The 8,442-nt window shown below is 37.5% G+C and overlaps 1 long non-coding RNA gene across 1 annotated transcript in view; it reads left to right on the forward strand.

Annotated features, from left to right (window-relative positions):
• Nucleotides 1-705: 705 nt before the first annotated feature.
• LOC118761892 overlaps nucleotides 706-8,442 on the forward strand; it is a 13,104-nt gene continuing 5,367 nt past the window's right edge. Inside the window, exons 1-2 of the long non-coding RNA XR_004997716.1 lie at nucleotides 706-788; nucleotides 2,660-2,665. This is a non-coding gene — a long non-coding RNA (uncharacterized LOC118761892). The remainder of the gene's footprint in view (nucleotides 789-2,659; nucleotides 2,666-8,442) is intronic.

Below are 8,442 nucleotides of genomic sequence, written 5' to 3' on the forward strand. Positions count from 1 at the left end.
AACACCGGAGCTAAATCTAGCTTCCATTGGGTATAAGAGATTGAGCTGACCATATTCTTTTTCTACTCTAGGCACAAGGCCCGAAATTTTTGGGGAGGGGACCAGTCGATTAGACCGACCCCAGTGTATTCTGTAATGGGAACTGTTATGCTGGGAAATAAGAAACAATTCGGCTATCTTCTCGTCGTTTTGCCGTCCAGCTGTACTCACTCCAAAATTCGTGCTCAGTCCGCGCACCTAACTATAGCAGCTACTAGTGCCCGTCCCCACAAGCTCGTTCGCCTCACGTCCGTTCGTCGTGAGCACCCAAGACGAAAGAGGCTGACCCCTGGTCTTCCTTCTCTCGCTTCTTCTATCACCCTTCCTGTTCCGGTCAAGCCCCTTGTCCGTTGACGTCACAGCCCTTTCTTTTCGGTTCATCTCATCCCCAGACGTCCCCTGATCTCAAAGATCACCTTCTCTCCTTACTCCAAGTCAAAATCTGCCATCCACCCGGCTGGATGGCTCACACTGTGATCTCCGCAGGAGGTAGTCTCGTTCTTTTTCTCTCCTCCACCTTCGTCGTCCGACGAGGCGGCAATCCCGCGAAACATACAAGGCGTGACCTGGCATTCCATCCACAGAAACGTTATTTTTGGAGTTAACAGCCGTCGTTGTTCCTCTGCTCCACTGAGATGTGCAGTGTGCTTGACTCAGACTTCATCACCCACCCTTCCTGTTCCGGTCAAGCTTCTTGACCGTTGACGTCACAGCCCTTTCCTTCCGGCTCATCTCATTCCCACATGGCAGTTTTCTGTGTCCTAGTACATCATCCATTTTAAGTGGCAGATAAACATTACCTTTTGGGAACACAACCCGCCGCCCGATCCGGGTATCGATATCACGATCGCACGATATGGATAGAATACATTAATCACTAGGTCACGCGCCTTCATACGGTCTTTGGGTACAGTAAATAAGCGATTTAGAATTTTAATAAAAAATTATACTGTAATTCGTTGGTACAAAAAAGAAGTTTAGAATATCTACTCTGGTAATCTTTGTGAGTTATCTTGTGCAGTATTATAGATTTGTGAAGGCAAATTATTTGAAAAAATGGTTCTGGGTTCAGTCCCATTCGTGGCAACTTGGGCAAGTGTCTTGTACTGTAGCCTCGGACAGACCAAAGCCTTGTGAGTGAATTTGGAAGACGGAAATTGAAAGACGCCCATCGTATATAAATAATATATACATATACCATCGCTTGACAACCAATGCTGGTGTGTTTACATTCCCGTAACTTAGTGGTTCGGCAAAAATAGAATAAATATTTGGCTTACAAAGACTAAGTCCTGGGGGCGGTTTGTTCGACTAAATGCGGTGCTCCAGCATGGCCGCAGTCAAATGACTGAAACAAGTAAGAGTAAGAGAAAAGAATATGTATGTATGCATGTATTTGTGGGTCTGTGTTTGTCCCCCACCATCGCTTGACAACCGATGTTGGTGTGTTTACGTCCCCGTAACTTACCAGTTCGGCAAAAGAGTCCTGGGGTCGATTTGTTCGACTAAAGGCAGTGCTCCAGCATGGCTTCAGTCAAATGACTGAAACAAGTAAAAGCATAAAAGAATAAAAGAATGTAAAACACCAACAATATTTATGCCGTCTTCGTCTGTCTTTACGTTCTGAGTTCAAATTCCGCCGAGGTCGACTTTGTTTTTTATCGTTTCGGCGTCGATAAATTAGATACCAGTTGCGTACTGGGATCGATCTAATCGACTAGCCCCCTCCCCCAAAATTTCGGGCCTTGTGCCTAGAATAGAAATGAATACATTTGGTATAAAGCGGCGAGCTGGCAGAGAAACGTTAGCACGCCGGGCGAAATGCGTAGCCGTATTTCGTCTGCCGTTACGTTCTGAGTTCAAATTCCACCGAGGTCGACTTTGCCTTTCATCCTTTCGGAGGTCGATAAATTAAGTACCAGTTACGCACTGGGGTCGATATAATCGACTTAATCCGTCTGTCTGTCCTTGTTTGTCTCCTCTGTGTTTAGCCCCTTGTGGTTCAAATTCCGCCGATGTCGACTTTGCCTTCCATCCTTTCGGGGTCGATAGATTAAGTACCATTATGCCCACGGGCATATGACGTAGTGGTTAAGAGCGCGAGCTACTAACTTCAAGATTCCGAGTTTGATTCTAAGAAGTGATCTGAACATTATTATTAATAATAATAATAATAATTTCACCAAGACACCGGAAGAAGGCTGGAGGATATATCATTAAAACGTGTTAACAACAAACAAGATGAGGACAAATATCCGTCGAATGTAAATAATGTAAATTAAGTACCAGTTGCGTACAGGGGTCGGTCTAATCGACTGGCCCGCTCCCACAAAAAATTTCGGACCCTGCGCCTAGAGTAGAAAAGAATATTTATGCCGTCTACTCTTTCGGTTGCGTGATACTTACAATTCTTATTCTCTCACAATCTCACGTCTCATTCTGTCTTTATTGCTGTCTGCTTTTACTATCTTATCTTCCTCTATCATCACAAACTGACTGTTATTTGACAGAACAGAATTTATAAAACAGCAATACGCCGATACAGCAAATACGTTGTAGTGACAAAAAAAAAAAACAACAAAAAATCAACCCCCCCCCCCCGAAAAATAATGCAATTCAGAAAAATGTATATTCAATTACGAAGTACCCTGTGTAAGAAACCACGGTGATTTTAATCTATTTTATTTACAATAATTGCTCATTTCAAGAGAGGGTAATAGCTGTAATTTTATACAAGAATTGAATTAAAATTTCGACCCTCAGACCACTTCTACCTTCATCCCATATTTTGATTCTATAACCCCACTCCCAATCTTTCTATTTGAAGCTTAGGCATACACCCATACATACATCGTCGAAGCAAAAATGAGATACTATAACTACTACTACTACTACTAGTTGTCACAGTAGTTGTAGTAATGGTAGTAGTAGTAGTTAAAATGATAGTCTCTCTCTCTCTCTCTCTCTCTCCCTTCTTCCTGGTCACAACAAAGAATTTACTAAGTAATGGTGATTACATAGTCTGTATGTATGTATACATTATCTATATTATCTATATATCACTTTTATAAATAGTTTTTTTAATTTTTTTTTTTTTTAAACCGAATACCCCCTTTTAGAAATTATTCAGTTAAAATCGGTTGCTATAGCGATTTCAATTGTTCTAACCTACAAAGTTTGACTGATAATTTAAAAGTTAAGGAAAATTAAACCAATAAAAATGGCTCTCCTGTATTTTATGAGTGAACGAAATAGAAAAAAAATTCATTAATAATTTGTCTTTTTAGAGTATTTCTTCTTTCTTCCTCGACTCATCTTTCTACTTGTATTTCTGTTTTTATTTTCTTCCTTTTTATTGGAATCTTTCTTAATGAAATTAATTGCATTTATAATCGATTTCCTATATCGTATGTATGTGTGTGTGTGTGTGTGTGTGTATGTGTGTGTGTGCATTTTTTAGTCCATTGCAAGGTAGGTAGATAATGCGTCTTTGTTTTTCTTTTACTTTAGCAAAAATAACTGCTATTTATCTTACTTTGCGATCAATGCACTCAGCGACGAAATTACCCAGCGATCAATTTACCAGTCGACGAAATTACAGTCGATGTATTAATCGCAATGTAATTACTCGTGATGAATCTGCTACTATAAATTTCAACGGATACCTTTCTTACGTTGTATTTGTAACACAACTGATTTTTATCAGAGACAATGTGCTGGAACTAAAACAATTGCATCATGGTAGAGACATTGGTAGACATTAAAGACACACATTCACTGCTGTGATTCACTTTTCCGTCATTATTTCCTAATATTCATAATTATTAACTGAGTCTAACTTATACGGAGATAGCTCTTTCTCTTTTTTGTCCAGAACGAATAAGCAAGGCTAATAATTTTTCTCCATACAACAGATGGAATTTTAGTTAATTAAATAATTTTTTTCGCTAAATTGTGTTAGACCCTTCATCTTAACTATACGTATTTCTGGTTAAAATAAAATCTATAAAACTTAGTCTAACTTTAAGCTGGCCAGACTTTTCCTTTCAGATCATATTTTCTGTCGTTAGAAAATATCTCATTAACTTCCTAATGCAACTCCTGGGATACACACAAGCTGAAAGAGTGAAGGTGTATAAGTCAGGAAAGAAACAGTTCAAAAACATATTGAGGAATGCTGCAGATGGACAATGTCTTCTAACAGTACAAAATATTAGAAAAGGGTAGTTCAAGATAATCATATATAACTGAGTACGAAGTAAGATAAAAGTTATTTTGTGAGATGTTTGTAGTTAACAAATTAAGGAAAATCCAACGGAAAACTAATTCCAGCATCAGTCGTGAGCTCCTTTCCCACCAAAAAACGTGTCATCAGGTAGATCCTGTAGACCTTGGCTCATTCTCTGCCTTTCCGCCGCTACTCAAGTTTTCTTAGCTCCTTGGAACCTGTTGGCTTCATCTCCTTGGAGTCTCTTGGTCTCATACCGCCTTCGCTCATTCCGCTCATTCAATTTTCATTATCCCATTCTGGCACTGTCAGTCTATATATTGCTGGTGGGGAAATTAATCGCTGCTGCTTCTAGAGGCCGAGTGTCCATCGTTAACAAGATCAAACAACATCAAAATCACGTGAGCTAGTGGTATCAGCGCTGGAGGTAGCGACGATTTATCTTCTCATTGCGATATAAACAAGAGTGCATTTAGCACCAAAAAGCCAATACGGGAATTTCTCTTATGGTATAGTTTCTTCTAATAGAACAATCCCGTTTTCACGGTAATAAATATCTCCTCTCATTCACTTCTAGTGTGTCCACCCCTTTTTAGAAAGTTGATCCTCTAGAATTTCGTCTCTACACATATTTCTTCTGCAGTCGTCAACTGTTGAAAATGAACCTTAACTGCATCGATCTCATCGGTTTTATAGAATCTGTGAAGGCCATGGAAACAATAAAATTTTTTGAAAACATTGTAAGAGAGAAACCCGCATATCGACTGCAAGATGAAAAAAAAATCCTGTTATTTCATTTACGTGAAAAAAGGGATCAAGAAAGATGAGCGAAGATGAAATATGATGAAAAAGCCTTCTATTTTATGTAACTTGCACTCGTGCAAAGCTCCCCGAGCCATTTCTATGAAAGACATTTCGGAGAATAGAAGAATGTTTGAAAAACAATTGAAGCAGTTGCCTCAACAGTAAACCTGTATTTATATTCTATGAACACACACTAGGCGAACGTACTATATTAGCATATATAATCATGTTCAAAAGACCCAATGCTATGAAAGGTTACTGAATCAGTCGTCATAATGGAGAGTAAACTTCATGACTCCACTGCTCCTATTTGAAATACGGTGCTGCTGTACTCTACATAATACGAACTCTATTATTATTTTTTCATATACCATGGTTTGCAAACAATTTTAGGTGCCTGTGAGATCACGAGCAGACACAAAAACACTCTCGGCCCTCCTATCTTGACCCTGTGGAACATCCAGGACTTGAAAGCTGGGTGGAGGGGCGGTTGTACTAGCAGAGGCGTGGTAGTTTATTTATCAATCCACATCTGGATGAATAACCAGGTTGACCTAGAAGGGATTTGAACTCGGTGTGTAGAGAACCGGAAAAGATATTACAACACATTCTATCCGTCACTCAAACGACTCTGTCAATCGGCCGCCTTATATAACTATTATTATACTAACACTAAAACTATTATCCGCAACTTCATGAATATCATTATTTTCAGTTCAAAAAGTAAAAAGTAGAAATAATATATAAATAACAATAAGACAAAAACAAACAAATAAACAAACAATATTTATATCATGTTTATAGCCTGAAATATCCTTATTTAGAATGTAGTAGTGACTTTATTAAAAACATCTCCAGCCCATAATAAATAGAATTAGATTATACGTCGTTGTGAATATATAAACAACTTAAGATATAGTTAATGTAAAATTTAGAAAATAAGATAAATTTGTCTGCCTTGGGCAGAATAAAATTTTATTAACTATTCATTGTCGAATAGACCTTCCCTAGAAACCTCGGATTCTAATAATTTTTTCTTTAAAGTTCCATTAGTTGTAGTCGTGCTGGAGCACTGCCACCAAATATTTTAGTCATTCATTTCATGTACATAATTATTTCAGTTTGCCACACATTTCATCGATCTGTCTATCGAAAGGGTAGTGTACCGTTTTTGATTTAAAGGGACGCAATTTGAAACATCAGTTTAAACCCATAAAAAATTAAAAAACGCCTCGAACACACACAAAGACAAACATATATACCACGGTCTTCTGTACAGTTTCCATCGACTAAAATTTTTCTGCCAAAGCATTATCAACCCGAAACCACACTAGAATACATTTGCCTTAGATACTACGCAGTAGAATCGAACCTAGAAGCACGTGGCTGGAAAACGAAGTTCGTCTCTACGGGGACAAGTTTGTACCGATGAGAATTTTAAAGAAAAACGTAGATGACATCTCTAACTATCAAAGTTCCACACAGACGTGTAAAAGCAACAACAACAACATACATTTATACTTCTTTTATCACTGCGTAATACCGCAATTAAGTAATTAATTCACATTGCACTGGTATAGAAATTAAACAGACCACTTTAGTCTATTCAAACCAGCGTATACTGGCTACAGGAAACGAGAAACCAGTCGCCAATCTAACGAAGGATTAATACTGAAACTAGTCTGATTCATATCTTTTCTGGCCACACAGAGTTAAAATAAAAATCTTATTCTTTAATCATGTGAACTATTTTTCACAGAAAGGCCAAAATATGTATTTATGTATTTACTGAAAATACACGCGCATAAGTTTAATTCATATACGTACGCATGCGTCATGTATATTTTGAAAATCGTCTGCTTGGAAAGAGTCATTTTAGACATTTAAACATACTTATATTACTGAATGTGGAGGCGCAATGGCCAGTGGTTAGGGCAGCGACTCGCGGTCGGAGGATCGTGGTTTCGATTCCCACACCTAGCGTTGTGTGTGTGTCTATTGAACGAAAACACCTAAACCTATATATATATATATATATATATATATATATATATATATGTATGTATATATATATATATATACATTCACAGACACACTTATATGTATATATATTATGGGTGTGTGTGTGTGTGTGTGTTATAAAAAAACGATTTTATGCATTGTATGCACGTTGTTCTCCGGTCCGTAGGAAAAAGCTCGTGCATGAAACTGGCCCGTAGAGCACAAAAGGTTGGGGACCGTTGACCTAATACTACTTTTTCTTTATAGTTTATGCAAGCCACCGGAGGCGAAACTTCGAAGAAAATTTCAACAGTATAAAGATAAATATTAGACTCTCTGCATGTAATGAGCTATTCTTTTACTTAATATTGTTATTTTACAAAGACGGTGTGCTGGCAGAAACGTTAGAATGCCGGGCGAAATGCTTAGTGGTATTTCGTCTGTCTTTACGTTTTGAGTTCAAATTCCACCGAGGTCGACTTTACTTTTCATCCTTTCGGGGTCAATAAATTAAGAACCAGTTGCATACTGTGATTGATTTAATCGACTGACCCCCGCCCCAAAATTTCGGGCCTTGTGCCTAGAGTAGAAAACAATATTGTTATTTTCTGCAGTTAAAACACTTTTTTTTTGCTTAAAATAATTTGTTTTATGCAAGTGCTTGAAGAACCCCTAAAGGAAAGTGCACACACATCTGCCTCATTCGATTATTTTTAAACACACGTACCTATGTACAAATATGCACATACACGCACACCGACATATATACATACATATGTGTGTATGTATGTATGTATGTATGAGTATGTATATGTATGTATGTATATATATATATATATATATATATAATATATATATATATATATATATATATATATATATTATGCATATATTGTATCGATTATTTTTAGACGTTATACATACACATATACATGCGTACATATATCGTGTTAAAAAATAATCGAATGCGACAAGTGTGTGTGTGTCCTCTGAGAGTTTATTTTAAACAGCGTTTATTCTTTAGATATAGCATGATTTCTTTCTGTAACTTGTAGTTCTCGTTATTCTTACAAATAAATTAGACCTATCTATCTGTCTATATATCTATCTATCTATCTATCTGGCTTGCAGTCTGTCTGTCTATCTATCTATCTATCTGTCTGTCTCTCTGGCTTGCAGTCTGTCTGTCTGTATATCTGGCTTGCAGTCTGTCTGTCTGTCTATCTGGCTTGCAGTCTGTCTGTCTGTCTATCTGGCTTGCAGTCTGTCTGTCTGTCTATCTATCTATCTATCTATCTATCTATCTATCTATCTATCTATCTATCTATCTATCTATCTATCTATCTATCTATCTACCTACCTACCTACCT

Source organism: Octopus sinensis, unplaced genomic scaffold, assembly GCF_006345805.1.
Source record: "Octopus sinensis unplaced genomic scaffold, ASM634580v1 Contig18449, whole genome shotgun sequence".
NCBI classification, from domain to species: domain Eukaryota; kingdom Metazoa; phylum Mollusca; class Cephalopoda; order Octopoda; family Octopodidae; genus Octopus; species Octopus sinensis.